The sequence below is a fragment of the Bombina bombina genome, chromosome 1 (genome assembly GCF_027579735.1).
Source record: "Bombina bombina isolate aBomBom1 chromosome 1, aBomBom1.pri, whole genome shotgun sequence".
Taxonomy (NCBI): domain Eukaryota; kingdom Metazoa; phylum Chordata; class Amphibia; order Anura; family Bombinatoridae; genus Bombina; species Bombina bombina.
This window is the reverse complement of record NC_069499.1, coordinates 717891799-717912736: the sequence shown is the minus strand read 5'-3', so window position 1 is coordinate 717912736 and position 20938 is coordinate 717891799. Positions and strand designations below refer to the sequence as shown.

The 20938-nt window shown below is 41.9% G+C and overlaps 1 protein-coding gene across 1 annotated transcript in view; it reads left to right on the top strand.

Moving 5' to 3' along the window:
- Positions 1-20938, top strand: part of ARHGEF9 (Cdc42 guanine nucleotide exchange factor 9) — a 916750-nt gene that overhangs the window by 206296 nt on the left and 689516 nt on the right. The window lies entirely within an intron of this gene.

Sequence of the window (20938 nt, the reverse complement as noted above, 5' to 3'; positions counted from 1 at the left end):
TCTGGGGGTCCTTTGCTTCAGGCTGGTCCTGACTGGGTACAGATCCTTCTGTCTTTAAGGTCCATATCAGACACGTGACACCCATTGTGCCTGACTGGTCCGGCTGGGGCGCTGAGTGGTCACAACTAATTGTGTTGTTTTCCTTGTTCTTTGTTACAAGTTACAGTGAGCATTCTAAGAGGACACAATGGTCCTTATTTTGCCTAGGGGAATGGGGGATTGTATTCAGTCCTCATTGGCATTTTTAATTTAGTCAGCCAGGGCTCCGCAGAGATACTCTACGACATATCAGTTGGTACCCGATTTCTGTGGGAACTTGTGTACCCTCCTCCCTGTAGGCTTGCGGCTCTTTCTACTTCCGGGAGTTAGTCGTCTCTATATCGGGGACGAGAGACTGTGTTGTCTCCTTCTTTCCGCTGCTAGATTTTGCTTCGGATCTTCCGACAAGGCTTGGGTTGTTCTGCATTCTTCCCCTTTGGGTGTGGTCCTACGGAAAGATAATCTGAGAGAATTATGAGGACTAGTCTATTTCTAAACTCTTTTTTTCCGGGTGACTTTGTTCTCGTAATTATTCCCTTAGTCTTGGACTTCGGGAGTGTTGTCCATTGTGCCTTGGGGTCTAGAGTGCCTGCGTGACTTTACATAGTAACATAGTAGATGAGGTTGAAAAAAGACTGAAGTCCATTGAGTTCAACCTTTACAAATATACAGTAAAATACTTACAAAAAACTCCAGTTAAGCTTAAATAATCCCATTAAAAGATGACCCATTTAATACAAGCAATCATATCCATGAATTCTGTTTCAATGTCTTGCTCCTTTTTGGTAGGAGTTTGGCTCCTACTAGGGGTGTTCTATTCCCTTTTGGGCTTGGAATTTTACGAGTGAGTCCTGTACCCGTTTTCAGGGTTAGCCCGGATCACATTCCCTTTGATGTCTGCTCTCCTTCAGACAAGGTATCTTGTGCTCCCCTTAGGGTATAGTTTGTTTTCAATTGGCCCCGGGTCTAGGGTTCTTGTCACTGATCTTTCTTAGATGTTTGGAGACTTATGTTCCTGTGGATTGTTCAGGACAGGGTTCTTGTCTCTGATCCTTCTTGGAAGGTCTGGAGATTTTATGAACCTGTTGGACTGGTTAGGGATGACCCAGTGTTGTCAGTGGGAGACTGTTTGCCCTTACGGGCAAAATGTGCTTCCTTTTTTGGTATGGGAGTTTGTCTCTGTTGCAATCAACAGTTGTGTCCAGATGATTTGTCATTCGGTCCTGGACTTTGATCAGGCTACGGCTTCCTCATTTCATTGTGGGCTTGTGCGCTGTTTTTTTGTATGTTCTCTCCCCTTTGGGGGGGGTGGTGGTTGAACTACCTCTGTACCGGCTGGTGCTCGGAGGTGGGTTTTTCCTCTCTCTAGAGGGTTGTTTTCCTGGCTTGCGTGCAGGAGGTCGGAGCACTAACTTTTATTTATGTTATGCAGGGGCAGCATACTGCGGCTCTGTGGCTTGTCCTATTCTGACTGTTGGAAAGTCTCCCTGTTGAAAATGACAAGGGTATTGTTCCAGGACTTACTAAGGGGGTCTATTTGCGCTTTTTCCATACCAAGTCCTAGGGGGTTCTCTTTGGGAGTGCCCTTAATTGTGGAAGAGTGAATTGGGTTGGTACCCAAGCTCCTCTCCATTTTCCATTCCCCAGGGGGTTTGGGATCACCTTGTTCCCCTTGTCTATCAGACATGCCTATCGTTTGGGCTGGTCTGCTGCTTGGAGCAGGATCTGAGATCTGTTTGCTCTGCTAATTTAGCACTCGAGTTATGTGAGTTTTTGGTGAGCCTTCCTTGGGGGGCTCTGTTTATCTTCCATGTTCATTTCTTGTGGGAAGGTCTGGCTGCATTCTTGGGAGTCGTCTTTGGACGACGGTAGAGTGTAGTGTTTTTGCTCGTCGGGTGTCGACGTCAGGTGTTCGCCTAAATGAGCTTAGAGCGTGAGGCTTAGGGTTTCTGAATATTTAAATATTCTGAGCTGTTGTTCAGTGGTTTTTGGAGACCTTTGTCTTCAGTTGTTTCCAGGGTGTGGACACACTCTGTTCGTCTCTGTTCTGACTCCAGGATTTTTGATCCCTTGGATGCTGTGCAGACTGGAGTTTGGGTCTGCCTCCCTTTGTTTCTGCTGTATCGGTTGGGTTCTTGTTAACTTGGCCCTGGTTTTTGGGGTTTTTGCTTTGTGTCCTTGGGGCTCGTTTGTGCCCTACTTCGTGGTTCTCTGGAGTCCTTTATGGATGTCTGATCCGTGTCCTTTTCTCCTTTTTGGTTGAATTGATGGTTTAACCCTTTCTCTTGTAAGGGGTGTGTTTTTGTGGGACCGACTGTCGGGTGACGGTGTCTCTTCGGAGGCTAGTTTGGCTCAGTTGAGTCTAGTTCTTGTGGTTTCTAGCAAGGTTATGGACTTCTGATGGTCAGTTTCTTTGGGCCTTTTCCTTTTTTCTTAACTTCGGACGAAGCTGGTTTTTGCTTGGATAGGAGTTTTTCAGGCCTGGTGCCCTCAGAATGGGCCGCCTCTTTGTACCCTCCCGTTTTAGCATTCAGTGTCCTCTATAACTTGGTTATTTGTTTTCCCAAAAGTAATGAATGCAGCTCCCTGCCTGTATTTTTCTGCGGGGCATCTGTTATTTTTGTTCTTCTGGCACCTTTTCACCCTGATATTTCTCCTACTGTTCCTTGTCCTTAGAAAAATGACTGGGGGATGGGGGAAGAGGGTGGTGTATTTAAGCCTTTGGCTGGGGTGTCTTTGCCTCCTCCTGGTGGCCAGGTTCTGAATTCCCAAAAGTAATGAATGCAGCTGTGGACTCTTTTCGTCTGAAGAAAAGAAAATTATCAGGTAAGCATAATTTAAGTTTTATCACAAACTTTAGGTTTCTCACTGAAATTATTTACAAACAGCTTGTGCAATTATTACACAAATGGTTGTAAATGCTTCTCTGGGATTCCCTTTGTTCAGAAATAGCAGACATATGGATTTGGCGTTGCTTTTTGGTAATTAGAAGGCCGCTAAATGCTGCTGCACAGACAGGTGTATTATGCCCAGCAGTGAAGGGGTTAATTAGGGAGCTTGTATGGTTAGTTTTAGTGTAGTGTAGCAGACAACCCAAAGTATTGATCTAGGCAAATTTTGGTATATTTAATGCCACCATTTTCCTGCCAAATGCGATCAAATAAAAAAAATTGTTTACTTTTTCACAATTTTAGGTTTCTCACTGAAATTATTTACAAACAATTAGTGCAATCATGGCACAAACGGCTGTAAATGCTTCTCTGGGATCCCCTTTGTTCAGAAATAGCAGACATATATGGCTTTGGCATTGCTTTCTGGTAATTAGAAGGCTGCTAAATGCCGCTACACACCACACTTGTATTATGTCCAGCAGTTAAAGGGATAATGAGGTAGGTTGTAGGGTTAATTTTAACTTTAGTGTAGAGATCAGCCTCCCACCTGACACATCCCACCCCCTGATCCCTCCCTAACCCCTCTCAAACAGCTCTCTTCCCTCCTCCATCCCACAATTGTCACCGCCATCTTAAGTACTGGCAGAAAGTCTGCCAGTACTAAAATAAAAGCCTTTTTTTAAAAAAAAAAGCATTTATATGTAGTGTTGCTGCCCCCAGTATCCTCCCCCCTCCCCCTCCCAGATCGATTTTAAATTAATTATTTCCCCCCTCCCTCTCCCTCACCTTCTCCCTTAGGCAGTACTTGGGACTGCCAGACTGGTGATCGGTCGCGTTCGCGCCCCCCCCCCTTGCGTGTGTGCTCCCGCCCCCCCTTCTCGGCACAGCAACCGGAACCAGTCCAGCGATGGGCCGCCCACCCATCTCCTTGCAGCTGCTCCCACCCAGCAACGATCGGGAGTGGCCTTCTCTGCATCGACAAATCAGCATATCTATTTCTGCAGTGCCCCACTTGTGTGGCATGCAGAAATAGCGCAATCTTTCTCTTTTGATCGAGATTGCAGCAGAGAGAAGCCCCTTAAGAAGCCCCTTAAGGGCATAATGACCAGCGTCGTTAAGGGGTTAAATAATCATATTTGTAAATTTGCAAACAAAAATACTTCTGTGAATTCAAAATTGTGCATAAATGATCTGTCTGAATGGGTAGATAAAGAAAAATACTTTTGAAAGGTTGACATATATTTGGGTTTCACTCCCCCCCTCTTTTCTCCAACCAAGAGCGGCACTTCAAATCTGGTGTACAAATGTTCCCATCTGTCAGCTGTACTTATAGATTTTGAAAATGCTGTACTCTTTATGGTCTTGGTCTCATACAATTAGATATGGTTAAATGCAGGATTTAGGCTTGTTTGTATGTATCTCAAAATGAAGTCAGTTGTAGCGTAAACTGAACAGTGTTAAGTTAACCTGTCTCATTTCAAACACTAAGCAATCTTAGCCTGAGAGTATAACATTTTATGCAGTTGTAAAAATCTTAGATAAAATGCCTCCTGGTATTTAGAAAGTCCTTGCATAAAGGGGCAGTAAACTGGAATGTAATAATAAAATATATATATATATATATATATATATATATATATATATATATAAATATATATATATATATATATATATAAATTAAAAAACTCATATCTGCCAAAAGGGCACCTACCATTTGTGTATTGGCGAGGAAACATTTCTGCATGGTTTTAAATATAGAATTTCTGAAGCATTGTCAAATGATCACAAATACACTGCTGCATATTGTATAATTTTTTATTTTTTTTACGTACCCCTGCCCCCACCATACAACTACCACACTGAAGTTACAATCCAAAATTGCACTAAGAAATAAAAAACATTTACTAAGTCCTACCTCCTCTGCAAATTAAAGTGATCTGACTCAGGCAAACACGGTACGAACTGAAGTGCCAAGTCTGTCTCACACTGTGCATAGTGGCTATGTGCTCACTCAGAAATCCTCTCAAATGCTAATGCTTTACTCCTTGTAATGACATTTCCTGCACTCAATAGCACTCTGCTGTAGCGCCCTCTAGTGGCTTCCAAAATGTTAAATAAAATAATAATAATAAAAAAATAAATAAATATATATATATATATATATATATATATTTTAAATAATAGTTGTGCTTGTCTCATGGGGCCCACTGACAGGAGTCACTCCTTTCACCACCTGATGGCGGCCCTGCTAACAACTGTCTGCACTAATAGCCCAGAGCAGCTGCATTCACCATTTTAAAAGAAAACTACATGTTATCATCCTTTTACATGTGTGTTTATATATTATTTATAAACCAAGAATTTAGCAAGCTAACATTAGAATTAGATACTGTATATAAATAGCACTGAGATTATTTACTTGAAAATTAGCACTTAGTGTGGTGCATGTGAGGTAGAGAAGGTTATACAGATGTGTAGTTAGTGCTGGAGGATGGGAATGTGAACCCTGCTTTAGAGTTTTTGAGGGGAAAAAGCAAAGCGCATATCAAATAATAAAAATAGAGGTGTGTTTGGGCATCACAAGTAAAACAATTTGTGCTATACAGTTGTAGTGGTATGCAGCATGCTCACATCATAAAATTAAAGATAAAAAAGAATACATCTTATACTGTCTCAATGAGGCTATAAAGTTCCTAAACACAGGCAATGATCTGGTCTTGCAACTCCTATAGGTATAAAAACTCAACTAGTGAGGCACAAAGGAGTAATGTTGCAAATTACAATGTGTCAAGTTCAAGGCTGCTGCAAATTAAAAAGTTTCTAGACATCACAGCTGATTTAGAAGCTATACCACCTTAGATCAACTTCTTGACTGTGTAGCAACATACAAATGTTCCATAAAATAAAATGTAAGGTACCTGATATAATAATGTGTTTATCTGTGTGTTTACAGTTTATAAGTAATGAAAAGATACTCAAAACGATCCACATATAGGCTCCACAGGATTCGATCTTACTGTGATGTTTACAAATGTTCTCTGGCCAAGCCTCGGTCCTCCATACCGGATCCTTATGGGCTCCACTATAATCAGTGATTTGATGTCTGTATCCTCGTGTGTTGCGAAAGTGTGTTCTTCGCTCCGCCCATTGTGTATCTATTACCCTCCGAGGCTAAGTTTTCACCTTAAAGTCATGATATCCTACTCAAATCTGTCATAGTATTCTCCTGTAAATTGCAGTAGTATTTCAAACCACATTTAGTGTCACCACGGTTACAAGCATTCATAAGTAACCACTCTTGTCCAAGCAGCCTGTTGGTATTTAAAGGGTCATTAAACACTAAATACAAGCTAGATAGAATGATGCATTCAAAGAAAAGATTAGTCCATGACTAACATGTAGAAGTATTTTTTAAAGTTTCATTAGTTGTTTAAAAAGTGACAAAATAAGTGTAAAGTTTTAGTGTCTATAAAACACTGGGAGCTGCCATATTGTAACTTGTGTTACCTTCTCTGCTGTGGCCAATAAGGGTCAGTTATAAATAGGTCATTAGAGTGTGCAGCCAATGGTTGTGCTGGATTTAACAGTGTTCTGTACTTCCATTTCTAACAGGAACTGAAAGCTCACAATTTCAGAATGGAATTACAGGCAAAGAGGACAATATAAATAATGAAAATATATTGCAGAGTTGTTTTATATATACAATTTATCATTTTATATTACCATCTCAAAGTGTTTAATGTCCCTTTAACGCCTTTCACCCGCTAGAGGCTTTATCAGGACACAGATTAGTGGTCTTATTGTGCTTAAATACAATCCTGTTATCTTCTTATTGGCCAGATAAACAGTGACATAATTTTCGTTGGTATAATTCAATTAAATGATGCAGCGATTCAAATAAAGGTTTATTCCCTTGTTCTTAACTGGTTTCAGCAGAAGACATAACAGGCTATGGAGTTGGGTTGCTAACTTTTTGCAATCAATAAATATCAGACAGGCATGCGCACCTTTATCATCACAGCTTGATTTACACTAACAATTTATGTGCCTGTAAAATGTGGTTGTACTGGGGACTCTAACCTGCTAATAAGTGTCACACTAAACAAGTTCAACTGTTCTGCTTCATACTCCTAACCTTATGTGACTGCTCCGCTTTGCTCCTGCTCTCCCAGGACTCCGTGACATTGGCTCCCAGTTTTCACGCTTCATGTCGGCTGTTGATCTCCTGCGCTCTGTTGATCCGCCACACTCCCAGGACTCTGCGCTCTCGGCTGATCCCCTGCACTCCCAGTGCCCACTCTGTCTTCTATCTCATGCAGTGATCCTCTTACCGCCATATAAATCTTTCACATGTGCACTAGACCCTGCAAGTCCGCAATCTAACTAGACGCCATTTGCAACCGCATGTAAATTAAATTAAGCGACTGGCGGGGACCGACAGCAATAAATAAGGGACAATATGGAATAAATAATAATTTGAGGCGCCAGACATAATTTTTAAGGCCCCTGGGCACCCGGGATAATCGAGCACTGTATTAAGATACTATCTCCAGAAGTGACTACTGTGGTGGTGTATAGGGTATGTTGAGGTGTAAAATTGAGGTTCTTTCCCTGCTATGAAGTGTGTTTCCTGTAGGAATAATATATCTATCTGTTTGCAATTAAGATAGTTGAAGACTATTGACCTTTTATGTGGAGTGTTAAACCTTTTAACATTTTGTGTAAGAAGTTGCAATGGTCTCATTATTTTATTTGAAGTCTCGGTTTGATAGACTTGTATGAAATATAGGTATCTCTTGTTGTCAGGTGTTGTGCAAGTTTGAAAAGGCGAGTGAACACTAGAATATGTATAGTGAAATTATAAATTTTAAAGTGAAGTAGCAGATTATTTGTCAGTGAATTACCTCTGTCAAAAACAAATAAACAATAATTTAACAGTTAAAACAAAAACAAGAAAGTTGACCTTTTATGTCACAAAGTAGAGGAAGGATAGCCTATCCCTCTTTCATAAACTACCTGTATTGTGAAGTTACAGGGTTAAACATAATACAGTGCACCAAATGAGCAATGCGTTTTTCACATATACAACTGTGAATTAGCTATCATGTGGATAACATTTAAGCAAAAATGAAGGTAGTAAATTAAGGCAATAGAGAGATATTGTGTTTCTCCTGGAAAGGTATAGTGTCCATATCTTCATGTTGGGTCTGTTGGCGGTTTGGAGGATTGCATCTTAGATTTTATTGCTGGGGTTAGCTGCCATGATGCATGTTGAGGTCTAGGTTATTGGATCTGACCTGATGAAGTAGAGCCTTCTGAGACAGGTAGGTTTTTAGGAGGTTCTATTCCGATTGCTGCACAGAGAGCTGGAGCATCTTCCATGGATTTGCATATGTGCTTTCTACTTTAATGTATCACTGTGAGGAAGCAGGGGAACCCCTATCTGTATGGGATCCCTTTTGCTCTGAGGATTGTTGTAAGAGGTTGAAATTCCTGTCTCCTCAGTAGGGTGCGTGGCGCTAAATCAGCAAGGATTTGAAGTTGGCAAACACTGAGAAGTAATAGATTTATGCTGTCTTGCAGCTTTCAAAAAGTCCCCCTTTGTTTGGTAATCTTTTAGTTTTAATACCACATCGCATGCTGGAGCTTGGTCTGAAGGTCTGGGTCTCAGCGCTCTATGTGCTCTGTCGATGGTAGTGTCACATGTTGTGTTAGGGTCCAAAAGATGTGAGAATAAGCTTTCTGGGATTCCTCATATACCAAGGTTTTGTCATCTTTCTCTGTTTTCTAGGTCCTCCAGTTTGTCCTGAAGCTGGAGTATTAGTAGATCAGGTGTTTGTGTTGTAGTTTGCAAGGTAGAGATTTCAGATTGGTTAAAATCATTATCTTCTTCTAATGCCTCCACTCTGTTTCCTATTTCTGTTATTTCTTTCCTGAGGCCTGCAATTTCCTCCTTAATGCATTGGCAGACCTGGGTTACCAAATTATCAAGATCTTATTTAGATAGTATAGTGGCCAAGAATGCCTTGGAGAGTTGTACAGTGTCCTCTATGTTATCATCTTCAACCTCTGAGGCTGGGGAAGATGGCCTCTGGGTTCCAAATGTTGTGGATGGAGTGGTGTGGGTTAAGTCAGAGAGCATGAAGAAGGAATTCACAGACTGTTGTGGAGTGGAAGGCGTTTTGCCTTGCTTAACTAATTTAGGTAATTTTTATGGTGACATCTTTAGTCAGTGTAGCAATATTATCCGGTGCAATAAGTGGGATTTTCTCCTTGTGGCTCGCTTTTATGTTAGTGAAGGCGCTGTTGGGCTTAACACTTATATGGTGCTCAATATGTAGGTTACAACAGGAGCTATCGAGTGGGTATATACTTATAATATACTGTGATTCTACTTAATGGTGTGTGTGTATGATGTGCAGGAGGCCAGTACAGACCTGCTGTAGTATAGCTGCCTTAATCCGCTGCTGCATCTGTTAGTTGTGAGCTGTCCTGCACTACATGGTGTGCAGTGTCTTCTTAGCCAATTGCAGTCTCAAAATGGCGACCGGAGTATAGGGCCCGTATCGGAGCGGTTTTTAAACTCGTGATTTGAGAAGCTTGTGGCCGGGAGCAGGATCACATCGCCTCCCAAATGGTGTTATTGTAGGTTCTGGAGCACATTCAGTAAAAATAGCCCTGGTTTAGTCGGATTGAGAGCATCGGCTTACGGATCTCACTTACAGTGCGGCCATACCTCACGGCTGCCGGCTCTGCCCACCAGTGCATTGTATTTTTATGATACATTAGTTGATTATGCGATTCTATTATATTTAATGGTCCTTTAAGCATAGAGTAGTTTATTTTTTTTTAACCTAATTTCACTTTAAGGGGAAGGGGTTAGATTGCACAGAAAAGGTTTTGCAAAGAACAGCATTAACAGTGAACATACACTGAAATGAACTGATGCGCATTCCATAGCAGTGTAATGCTAAAAAAGTAACCACGTAGAATAAAACAAAATAGTAAAACAAATTGTACGACAAAATAAAATCTATGTGGTCACAACATTCCAGTCTGTGTGTAAGTTGTTCTGTACCATTCTTGTGTTATACACAAATTGTCTTGCAGGTCAGAACCTGTAAAATGGCTTCATGCTATGATGGGTATTTCTATCCTTGTTTTATGGCGTGACTCAGTCAAACTATTATTAAATCTGCACAACACCTTGTTGTAGTGACTAATTGCTGTCCACATGTTTCTTGGCAGTTTGAGATGACAGTTTATGTTATATGGTTATGCTATTTATCTAGCTCTCTAACAGTAAGAATGACATCAGTCTCTGAGGCAATGTGATGTAGTTACCGTTTACAAATACTTGCAGAATTCACTCTTCCTTTGTGACAACTACACCGATGCACCATGGTTCCCAAATAAATATATACTGTGAGAAAGTGTTGGAGCAAAAGTAACGAGCAATGCAGAGGTCAGTTTTTGGCCAAGGGCACAAATTGGACCTGAATTATACATAGCTTAGTATTATGTGTAAGACACAGCTTCCAATCATCATGCTTTGGGTTGCCACCTGGGTAGTTATGAGTTACACATGCTGCAGTGTGTGCAGAGAGTAACATGGCTATTGCTGTTCAGCAGCACTATTAATGTGCTATCCAGAGGCACAATATATGTTTTCTTCATAAATGAAAAGAGTCCACAGCTGCATTCATTACTTTTGGGAAATAAGAACCTGGCCACCAGGAGGAGGCAAAGACACCCCAGCCAAAGTCTTAAATACTCCTCCCACTTCCCTCATCCTCTAGTCATTCTTTGCCTTTCGTCCCAGGAGGTTGGCAGAGAAGTGTCAGAAGTTTATTTTTGTCTCTTATGCAGGGTAGTACTCTTCGACATGGGACAGAAGTTTTAAGTAATCCTGTCAGTCTCTCAGTGAGGGCTTGGATGAAAGTTAGAGTCTGGAGATGCAGGAAGAGTCTTTCTGCACAACCATTCCGATTCATTTTAACAACTCCACATGCAATCGGCGTTGTCGAACTTCGCTTTGCTGCCTGCTTTCTTCTCTCAAGTCCATGGCGGAGGCGAGGCTACTATCCACCACACTTGAAGGGCCGTGTTCCTGTTCCATGGCGTAGATTCCGGTAAGATTGTTTCATTTTACTTCTTCATGAATGTACTGTAACTCATTTGTTCCTGCGAACTCACATGAAAAATAAAGGGTCTCAGTGGGACTCCTTTAGTATCTTGGAATCAAGGGTTAATATCTCCTGAGGGGGATTATTGAACAGGGTTTTTTTAATTGTTTGTTATGTGATTCAATCGGCTTATGTGTAGTGTTAACTGGGCTCGTGGCTTGGAACAAACAGCCTTTTGAAGTGACGCGACTTTACGGTTGGGCGTGCTTTCTTTGGACTGTACGGTTCACCTTGTGACCGGGCGTGTCTACGTTCTGGTCTCCCATTTCCGCATTCCTGACTGTGTGGCAGTGGAAGTAGAATTTTTGTCCGCTGGTGTCTAGTTCATAGGAGGTGGTGAGTGCCCCAGCTACTGTGGGTATCAGGTGCCGTTTAAATTGTTTTATATATAGTCCATTTTTTTTTGGGGTATCCTTTATCCAGTTATGGAGGATGCTGATGTTGAGATTGTTCAGAATCTTCGTCCTGTGAAGAATGCAAATTGGCCCCATTGACTCTGGTCAGTCAGTTATGTTCTTTAGGCCATCCTACAGCGCCTTGTTCCTCAGGCTCTGGGATTCAAGGGACTGTTGAGCCATCCGCCTTGGGGGGCCTTATCCTCCAGAAGATGAGTTCCCTACCACTCCCTACTACTAGTACACATGCGGGTTCCCCTGGAGGATGTGGCACATTTTCGCTTTTACATACTTTTGGCACTTGCGCGTCTACAAAGTCCAGATATTTATTTGCGATTTTGCTCGTGCCCGATTGCCCTAGGTCTTTCGTTTTTGAACTGTTTGGGGACCCTATCCTCAATTATGGGACTCATCAGTCTCCTCCTTCGATTGGCTCACCTCGTTAGACATGGGGGGATGAAGTAATCTCTTATAAGTCTTGTTATCGAGATCCTTCCCAGTTTTGTTGGAAGAACAGGGTTTCCGTTAGGCTTGTCCTGCAGATCTTTCTGTTCTTCTTGGGCATTAACCCTCGGGTTGCCTGTTATTTTATTTTATCCGGTTAGGATGAATTTTATTTTATTTTCATAGTGTTTCCTGCTGGAACTTAAAAGTCTCTGGGATCGATACTCGCTGTTTGCTTCTATAGAAGTTGTTTGGGACACGTTAGTCCCATGTTTGTCTGTTTTTCTTCCTCCCTCTCTGAGGGTGGATTTAGCCAGCTTGGCAGTTATGACCCTGGTTGCAGGCTGGTCCTGCTTGGGTTCAGATCTTCTGTCTCGCGGCTTATTCAGACACGTGGCACCTATTATACCTTGCTGGTCAGGTTAGGGTGCCGAGTGCTCTTAACATTATTTATGTTATTTGTTTTACTAGTTTATCAGCTAAGAATTCTCAAGAGGACTTGAGGGTCCATGCGGCTCACGGGATTGTTTCAGTCCTAAATAGCCGTCGCTCTGGTGACTGGGTCAGTGAATTTTGCTGTGTTACTCTCTGTTGTTTTTGATACCCTCGGAACCTAGAGTATTCTCTAGAGAACTGGTCCTTTGTGGACTCTTCCTTTAGTGGTTCTCTTCTTTGAGACCTCTTGGATTGTCCGTTTCTCCTTGGGATGGGTCGCCTTTGGGGGACTTGGATTTCCTTCGGGAGTTGTGTGTTCCTTTTTCAGGACATTAGACAATGGGGTCCCTTTGGGCTCCGGTTAGGGGTCCTTTCCCGCTGTTCGGAATGTTCTGCATCTCTTTCTTGGGATAGAAGAGGTCCTAGTGGTTTTCCACTTATATGGTTCAGGTATTGCCACCAGGTGGCACCCAAACCCATGTTTTCCTGTCCTCTGACTTCGAATCTGAGGTGATGTGGAGGCTTGATGTTGCTCAATTCAGGTGACTTGTCCTCACTGTTCCCCTTGTGTCCGGAGCTCGGGCTAGCTGGACAGCTAGCTCTGCATACTAATGCTCCGTGGCTACTCTGTGCTGTGGCAAACTGAGGGTTGCTAGTTCGATCCCCGGCGAGGTCTACTCAGCCTTTTCTCCTTCAAAGTGGATAAAATGAGCAGAACCTTGTGTGCCCTTCAGGATATTAGCTGCACTTTTAAAGCACAATCATGTTAATATTGCCTAATGACGCCTGTTAGCTCTAGTGTCCTTTTATGGCCCTGACTCTTTGGAGTGTCAAGCTCCTGCGAGGGGTGGTCTCTTCCCTTTGGTCGGGACTTGCAAGGGTTTCTTGCTCTTGTTATCCGGGTTATTCTGGATCTTTCCCTGGGAGGTCTGTTTCTTGATCAGACGAGGGATTTATGTTCCTGGATGATTGTTTAATCTAAACAATTGTGGGGCTTAGGCTTCTTGTCCTGATCTTCCGGTGGTCGAGGGTTTTACTCTGCGTTTTCTCTTTCTGGATCCCGCTGTGGGATGTTACCGGATCTTATGATCCTAGGACTGGCCTGGGGGTTCCAGTTTCCGGGTACTTGGGCTTAGCCCTTGTTCTGACTGTTCTGTTTTACACCGTGGCCAGATTTACTGAGAGCCGGGGCTCCTTGGGGCTTGTCTTGTGCTGGACGATACGGTTCCCTTGGGACAGCCGGCTAACGTGAGCTGATGGTGGGCTTTCCTGCCTACCAAACGGAAGGTATGCGGTTGCTCAGCTGCCACATTTACGCCTGGTATGTGTGCCAGCACGATAAGGTTTTAAGGGGTTCTTCCGTGTTCGTCAGTGACATGGCCTTGTGTCCTCTCGGTTCTTCCTACGACTTCCTGTCTTATGGGCAGGTGTTTATCGATGCTCTCCTCTTCAGGGGGCTCGGTGTCCTCATTACATAGGTGTGGTTCCTATTTAGGGGCCTCGTCTGTGTTTGGGAGGTTGGAGCAGATGTTTTATCTGGTTCGGGGATTGATCTGCTCATTGAGTTGTTCCTTTCCCTCCGGGGAGCTGCTGGCTCCGCATTGAGACTTAGTCGAGTGGCTTTACTAGATCCCTTGGGTCTATCGCCTGCTCGATTGTCTTTGGATTGAAGTGGCTGCGTCCATTCTTCCGCCCTTTTAGGTGCCGGTTTGGGGTTCCTTTTGGCTCCCTTGCTGTCAGATCTGCTGCTGCTTGGACTGGTCTGGCTAGTTGTAGGATCTGAGATCTGTTGTTCATCCTCAGGTCTTGGGGGTGACTGTGGACCTTTTTTAGAGGTTCTGAGCCTCTCCCCCTTTGTGATCTGTGAGTAGGCTTGGCGGCCTGGATTGCCTGGAGAGTGTCTTCTGTCTTGCAGGTTGGGCAATCTGCTATTTCGTTCGGCCGCTTCTTCCTTACGGATAGGGTTTTCTCCCTGTCTTCCTACGGATGGCAGCGTGTTATTGGACTCAGATGTTTATTCTGAGTTTGCTACTTGTAATTTTCTGTTTGCTCAGTCTCTTAGTTCTGACGTTTTGAGGATTTTGTCTTCAGCTGTCTTTTTTGGTGCTGTTGCACGATGTTTGGGAAATGTTTCTTCTCCTTGATGATGCCGGTTGCTCCTTGTGGGTTGGGCGTTGTCTCCCTTTGTTCTTGGGATCCTTTTGGGTCTCTCTAGACTTGGCCTTCCTTTGAAGTTTTTTTTTTTCCTTTTTGGATTTTGCTGTACCTTGGGGTATCCCTTTGGCTTACCCTTGTCCTCTCCCTTTTGGGGATTTTGGTACTGTACTAGGAAGGGTTGTGTGGGGACCGACTGCTGGGTGATGGTTCTCCTGGAGGAGTGTTGGCTCAGTGAGTCTGCTTGCGGTCTCTAGTTAGGCTTCAGACTATCTGCAGGTCAGTGTCCTTGGGGCTTTTTCCTTCTAGTTTTTTTTGTCCAGCTCCGACGAAGCGGGGTTTGGTTGGGTTGTGGGTTTTTCAGGGCTGGTGCCCTCAGAATAGGCTGCCTACTGCAGTGATTTGCAACCTTTTTTTTGCTGTGGCACACTTTTTTACATTAAAAAATCCTGCGGCACACCACCATCCCAAAATTTTACAAAATCACACATTGTAGCCTAATACAGGAGATATATATATATATATATATATATATATATATATATATATATATATATATACACACACATACATACATACACACACTGTACTGTGCTGTCATGCCATGCCTCCTACAAACTATACATGACATATTGACATTCATTCACAAACAATCATAATGATTGTCTGTGAATTAATGTCAGTGTCATGGTTGTTAATGATGCCTGATGAGCCTGTCACATACCTCCCAATATTTCAAAATTTTAAATAGGGACACCCCCGCACTGTTGTCAGTCTGCCGTGGCACACCTGAGGATCTCTCACGGCACACTAGTGTGCCACGGCACACTGGTTGAAAAACACTGGCCTACTGTACCCTCCCGTTTTTGCATTCTGTGTGTTTTTGCTTGGGTATTGTTTTCCCAAAAGTAATAAATGCAGCTGTGGACTCTTTCCATTTATAAAGAAAAACATAAATTATGCTTACCTGATAATTTTCTTTTCTTCAGATGGAAAGAGTCCACAGCTTCCCACCCGTATTTTTTCTGTGGGGGTCTTTATTTTTTATTCTTCTGGCACCTTTTAACCCTGGTATTTCTTCTACTGTTCCTTGTTCCTCGGCAGAATGATTGGGGGATGAGGGAAGTGGGAGGAGTATTTAAGCCTTTGGCTGGGGTGTCTTTGCCTCCCCCTGTTGGCCAGGCTCTTATTTCCCAAAAATTAATGAATGCAGCTGTAGACTCTTTTCATCTGAAGAAAAGAAAATGATCAGGTAAGCATAATTTTTGTTTTCTCCCTGCACACACTGCATCATGTATAACTTATAACTGTTCAGGTTAACATGGTTGAGGTGGCAACCCTATCCTGCAGATTTGTCACTTGTTAGGAAATATGGTCTGCTTCCTTCCCGCAGCACCTTAGCATCCTGGTTTTAAGGGACTGGCTGAATCCCGCTTACACTCTTATGTCACCATATGTAAAGGGGCTTTTAAACTCAAAATTCATCCCCCCAAGGGCTGAATTATGTTCTATGGAGTGCACAATTCCTACATACTGCAAAATGATTGGTTGATATATGTATGAGTTCATTTATATCTGCTTTTAATTGGCCACAGTAAAGGAAGTCATATAAATGACCCTTAATAGGCTTTTCAAGGGATGCATCCTGAAATATTGGTTTTATTGTCCCTTGAAAATGATGGAAGCTCTCCAACCTTTCTGAAGTGAGTTATACTAAAATAATATTTAGATATATTTTTCAGCAAAAATGGGCAAAATAAATATATCATATAGAATATATAATGCACTGTTGTTTTATTTTCCTTTATCTCTTCCCTATGCTGAGCTGTTTTGCAGTTTTTCAATTCCCTATTGTAGATTATTTTTCAGTGAGAAACCCATAACATATTGTGTATCTTTCTTTTTCAGTAGACCCTTCAGTTTCAAACGATACCATTATTTTATGTACTGTGTGTGTATATACTGTATATATATATATAAGTGTTGGCCCCAAACTCACCGATATGCCCGATATGTCCCTGTGCAGCACACTCACTGAATTTGCTCCTGCGGATAGCATTTGAGGAGCCGTGCTGCCGCATCATGTCATGACGTCTTAAACGTCACCCCTATGAACCCTGCAGGCGGAGCTCACAGCGACAGAGAACTAGAGGTAAGATGTGTACTGTAGTACCTCTGCCCGGCCACGCATTATTTATTCAATGTCCTCTGCTGATTTGCATTCTCAATTCCTTGGATATCTTTTTATATCCCTTTCCGGTTTCATACAGTTCAACTACCTTTTCCCGCAGATCCTTTGAAAATTCTTTTGCTTTCCCCATGACTCAGAATCCAGAATCGTCAGTGCAGCACTGGATAAAAGATGCAAAGGTCTGTCAGGAGTCCAGAAACTCATTGACCTTTTATACACACACACTAATTACAAGCAAACAGATCACAGGTGAGGATGGTTACCTTAACCCCTTAACGACACATGTCGTACAGGGTACGTCTTACACAAACTGGTCTTTAAAGACCAGAGACGTACCCTGTACGTCGTTAAGGGTTTCAAGCGACTGGAAGCGATCCTGATCGCTTCCAGCCGCTTTCAAGGTATTGCAGTGATGCCTCAATATTGAGGCATCACTGCAATACCTTTTTAGGCACACCGATGCAGAGAGAGCCACTCTGTGGCCCTCTCTGCATCGGCCAGTGATGGTGCCTGATCGTTGGTGGGTGGGAGCCATTGCAGGGAGGTGGGTGGGTGGCCCATCACTGGGGAACTTCCTTCCGGCTGTTCACTATGCCGGGTGCGCGCGGGAGCGCGCGCTGAAGGTGAGGGGAGGGTGCGCGTTCGCGATCGCGCGTGCGCGCGCGCGATTGCGCGCGCGATCGCGATCTAACACAATTATGTGAATTTTTTTGGGGCTGGAAGAGGGTGGTGGGGTGGAGGGGTGATCAAGGAGTGATCTGGGGGTGATCTGGGAGGGGGAGGGTGTAGGGTATGGAGGGGGGCAGCTACACTACAGAAAATGTTAGGTTTAAATAAAAAATAAAAAAGTTATTTTGCAAAGTGGGTACTGGCAGACAGCTGCCAGTACCCAAAATGGTTACTAATAGTTAGTGGGGGGAGGGTTTGAGAGCTCTTTGGGGGGGATCAGGCAGGTTGGGGGCTAAGGGGGGGATCCTACACAGCAGAATATCATTATTATTTTTTTAAATAATAAAAAAAACAAATTAAAACTTTTATTTTAGTACTGGCAGACTTTCTGCCAGTACTTAAGATGGCGGGGAAAATTGTGGGGTGGGGGAGGGAAGAGAGCTGTTTGGGAGGGATCAGGGGGTGGGATGTGTCAGGTGGGAGGCTGATTTCTACACTAAAGCTAAAATTAACCCTGCAAGCTCCCTACAAGCTACCTAATTAACCCTGTCACTGCTGGGCATAATACAAGTTTGGTGCGCAGCGGCATTTAGCGGCCTTCTAATTACCAAAAAGCAATGCCAAAGCCATATATGTCTGCTATTTCTGAGCAAAGGGGATCCCAGAGAAGCATTTACAACCATTTGTGCCATAATTGCACAAGCTGTTTGTAAATAATTCCAGTGAGAAACCCAAAGTTAGTGAAAAAGTGAACAATTTTTTTTATTTGATCGCATTCGGCGGTGAAATGGTGGCATGAAACATATCAAAATTGGCCTAGATCAATACTTTGGGTTGTCTACTACACTACCCTAAAGCTAAAATTAACCCTACAAGCTCCATACAAGCTACCTAATTAACCCCTTCACTGCTGGGCCTAATACAAATGTGGTGCGCAGCGGCATTTAGCGGCCTTCTAATTACCAAAAAGCAACGCCAAAGCCATATATGTCTGCTATTTCTAAACAAAGGGGATCCCAGAGAAGCATTTACAACCATTTGTGCCATAATTGCACAAGTTGTTTGTAAACAATTTCAGTGAGAAACCTGATATTTGTGAAAAAGTTTGTGAAAAAGTGAACAATTTTATTTATTTGATCGCATTTGGCGGTAAAATGGTGGCATGAAATAGACCAAAATGGGCCTAGATCAATACTTTGGGATGTCTACTAAAAAAAAAATATACATGTCAATGGATATTCAGGGATTCCAGACAGATATCAGTGTTCTAATATAACTATCGCTTATTTTGAAAAAAAATGGTTTGGAAATAGCAAAGTGGTATTTGTACTTATTGCCCTATAACTTACAAAAAAAGCAAAGAACATGTAAACATTGGGTATTTCTAAACTCAGGACAAAATTTAGAAACTATTTAGCATGGGTGTTTTTTGGTGGTTGTAGATGTGCAACAGATTTTGGGGGTCAAAGTTAGAAAACGTGTGTTTTTTTCCATTTTTTCATCATATTTTATAATTTTTTTTATGGTAAATTGTAAAATATGATGAAAATAATGGTGTCTTTAGAAAGTCCATTTAATGGCGAGAAAAACGGTATATAATATGTGTGGGTACAGTAAATGAGTAAGAGGGAAATTGCAGCTAAACACAAACACCGCAGAAATGTAAAAATAGCCTTGGTCCTTAAGGGAAAGAAATTGAAAAATGGCCTTGTCCTTAAGGGGTTAAATAGCCATTCAAACCCCTTTGTGTCAACTTGTGTGCATGTTATCAAGTCACAATCACCAGGGTATGTAAACTTTTGATCAGGGTTATTTGGGTAGTTTCTGTTGTCATTATGATTTAAAAAGAGTAACTTTGACTGATAATAAATGGCTTCAGCCAAACACTAACCATGAGTGAAAGAAAAGTTTTTGTGTTATCATTCATCTTCTCTGAAAAATGGCCAAGAAATCATAAATTCTGCCAGGGTATGTAAACTTATGAGCACAACTGTATGTATATATATATTAGGAATACCTTGTCATATACCATATACCTTTGAACCCTTATATCTTTTTATTTTTATTATTTATGTGAATAATTTTATAAGATAGTGTATATATGAGTGTAGCACTTTATTTTAATGTATTTATGTTGTGTTTGGTGCAATTTTTTATTTAGCCCTAACACTTTACACGAGGAGTTCAGTTGCGCTAACCTGAGGACTGCAAATTTAGTTTGCGCTTGTGCTGTCGCATTTACTTTCAACTTGTAATTTAAGCATAAGTTAATGCAGGCACAATATTTCAATATCATGCTCGCCAATATTAGCGCGCTGCTTGTAATCTAGTGTCTTGTGGGGAGATTAAAAGCTTTTTATTGTCTATTTAAATCAGGTACGTAGGGACATCTTAGTGAACTTTTCCCACTTGGCTACAGTCACTTACAAGCTCTCAAATATTATTGTATGAATCATTTACACCTCACCTCTCATTAATTTAGTGAATGGGATCTGATTTAATAATTACTTACAGTGCTTATTTATGACATTATGCTTTCTTTATCTATAGTTGCTGGTAAGGCTGGAGAGGCTTGGTGAATTTAGCTCGCTGTCACACTATTGCTCCGTATCAAACAAAACCTATTTTTTCTATTTCATTATCAACATTTTGGTTTATCCTGTGTCTTGTTTCCTCACCCTTGTCATAAGCGAAACCATTTTTACTTCTGGCAGCCCCCAAGGCTGAACATGCTGTGATCTGAGATATCATCGCAGAAAATGCAGCATGTCTGCAGAAAGAAAGAGACACATTCATTAATGATTAGTGCTTTTGCTTTTCAGTGCTGTTCTTTTCAAGCTGCGCTGTTCTCTGGCTGCACTGTATAAGCTTTCTTTAACAGTGCAGCCAGAGCAAAGCGCTGTTATTATTTTAGATATTTTAAAACTTTAACAGCTAATTTGGAAAGCAATTTTTAACTGCTGTTAATCAACACATCGCAATTGAGCTGGTGCTTTAGTGCAATAATTTAAAATTTAATTTCAAATAAGTTGCAGAAAACCAGAAAGTGAAAAAAAGTCCTGCCTCTAGGCTGGCAGACTAGTGCAGGAAGACATGATCATTTCGGTACATTCTTGCCTACCTTTTCATTCTTTTAGAAAGAAACCTGCTATAGTTTTCATTGCCTACCAATTCCAGTCTCCAGATGCCAGTTTATTATACATAGATGGCTTGTGTATTTGCTGTCAAGTGTAATAATGCAGCATTGATCTCTTTTAGCATCTCTGTGTAGTTATGGGTTTGATGCATCTATTTCTCTCATATAGAATTGGTGTATAATGATTATATTTCACATTGCATCAAAGTAAGCTGGCGGCTGCAGAGATTAAATTCTTACAGATTTGCCCAGACATGTTAAAAGCATCACATTTGTTGTTCTGTTACTGAATAGAAATAATTTGCTTTTTCATAAAACGGTGAATGAAATAAAACTTGTGTTGGAAAGAAATATGAGATTGTCTGACTAGCTGTGATATTGACAGAGGAAATGTTCTT